Genomic DNA, 1806 nt, shown 5'->3' on the forward strand with positions numbered 1-1806 from the left:
GGTCCTGGGTTCACTGTATTTCCAGTTCCTATCTGTGCCAGTGCACCTCCTCCTGTCCAGCCGGATATGTCATTTATTTTTTACATTGCTTTCTTGATCTTTTTGTCCATCTGTTGAAAATACTTGAGAAGTATTCTTCTAAATTCCTTTTCCTGGTAGTTCCCATACCTTTCCTTTTCATGAAAGTCTTTTGGCTCTTTATATTGGTCTCTTGTTTGTGCTCCCTTGCTTCATTATGTAAACTTAGATTGTCTGTTTTCTCTGAGACATTGTTATCTAACTATTGGAGGTGTGTAGGTGCTAGGTGCTGTGGGGGCAACTGACTCCTCTAAGTGGTTTCAGAAAGAAAAAAGAAAAACAAAACCAAATACCACCATCAACACTAACAACCAACAAAACATTGCACACATCTACACAAATGGGAACCCCACACATACATACCAGTACCCATTCTCAAAACGTACAAACTGGAAACAGCAGCTGCTTCTGCTACTGAGTCACAGTGTGTGTTTACCTAGATTCCACCCAGATTACACACAATTGACATGTAGCTATCAGTGCGTGTGGGTGGAATCTGGAAATTTTGTGGGGCAGCATGGGTTGTAAGTAGTTGAAGATTATTCCCCACCTCTTGTGTCCTGTGTCTCTCCACTGGTCGTTTATGAAAACATCAAAAGGGGTAATGCTCTGAGATAGATGTGATACCGATTGTACAATTCCCCTACGATCAAACAATGGAACGATTCAATTATATGATATGTAAATTATGTGCCCAGACAACTGTTGGGGGGAAAAAACCAACAAAGGAGAAAAAAGAGAGAAACAAAACAAAACAAAAGTGGCTGGATCCTCTCCTGTTGTGGTGATGGTTTATCAGTACAAAGGAAATGGGAAAATAAAGCAACAACAACAAAAAAAACCCAGCCACATGGCTACTTCTTGACTGAGGATAGTTCCAGAGATCTAGGCTTCTGCTCGAGCCCAGTGCTGGAGCCATATGGGTGGTCCCAGCCTCTGTTTGTTTGAGCACTGGGGAGCTTGGGGAGCTCAATATAATTCGTCCCTTTTTGTTAGCTTTCTGTGCCTCCCATCCTTGTGACATTCCCTTGCTAGACTATACTCCTGCCTTGTGTGTGCAAAAGGAGGAACACAGCCAGTCTGGGTACACCAGGTGTGGCTGTGTTACTGTTCTCTTCACCTGGGTGGTATAGGGAACCAAGAGGTGCCCACCTGATGGGCTCGTCATTGTAGGAGCAGTGGTTCTACTTGTACTTGGCCTGGAGATAATTTACTGTTGTTTTCTCTGGTTGTTGAGCACCAGACTTGCCCAGCACCACAGGTGAAGAAGTTCGGTTTGTTGCAGCTGGCCAGCGGAGAATTTGCCAGTGATTGCCCGTGGACTCTACTCCCTGCTTTCCCCATAGGTATGTTCAACCCACTCAGCTCCCCTTTTCTCAGAGATCTAAGACTCCAAGTGTCTCTTCCACATCTATGTTATGACTTCTGTGTGGTACAAAGAATGAGTAGCACGTCAGTCTCTATTACTGTCTTTTACTGGAAGTCCTGTCATCTGAGTTCTTGACTGCTGCTTCCATGACCGAAGTAACATAAAATCTGTGACACTTTCCATTTTTTCTCTCCATTTATAATATTACACATTAGTCCAGGATACCTTTTATTGAGAATTAGGTCAAGTTTTACAGAAGGGGAGATAAAAATACAGTTGAAAGTAGGGTAAGCTGATAAAATCAACTAGGTAGAGAGATTTGATCTGGCAAAGAATCAACTTTTCAACTCATACTTGAG

The 1806-nt window shown here is 42.9% G+C and overlaps 1 protein-coding gene across 1 annotated transcript in view; it reads left to right on the top strand.

Moving 5' to 3' along the window:
* Window positions 1–1365: 1365 nt before the first annotated feature.
* The window catches only part of ADAM21 (ADAM metallopeptidase domain 21), a 19198-nt gene continuing 18757 nt past the window's right edge, over window positions 1366–1806 (top strand). Inside the window, exon 1 of the mRNA XM_013003664.2 lies at window positions 1366–1424. The gene's annotated coding sequence lies outside the window, so the exon portion shown is untranslated. The remainder of the gene's footprint in view (window positions 1425–1806) is intronic.

This window comes from Echinops telfairi, unplaced genomic scaffold (assembly GCF_000313985.2).
Source record: "Echinops telfairi isolate 266 unplaced genomic scaffold, ASM31398v2 ScPeMD7_18;HRSCAF=68, whole genome shotgun sequence".
Taxonomy (NCBI): domain Eukaryota; kingdom Metazoa; phylum Chordata; class Mammalia; order Afrosoricida; family Tenrecidae; genus Echinops; species Echinops telfairi.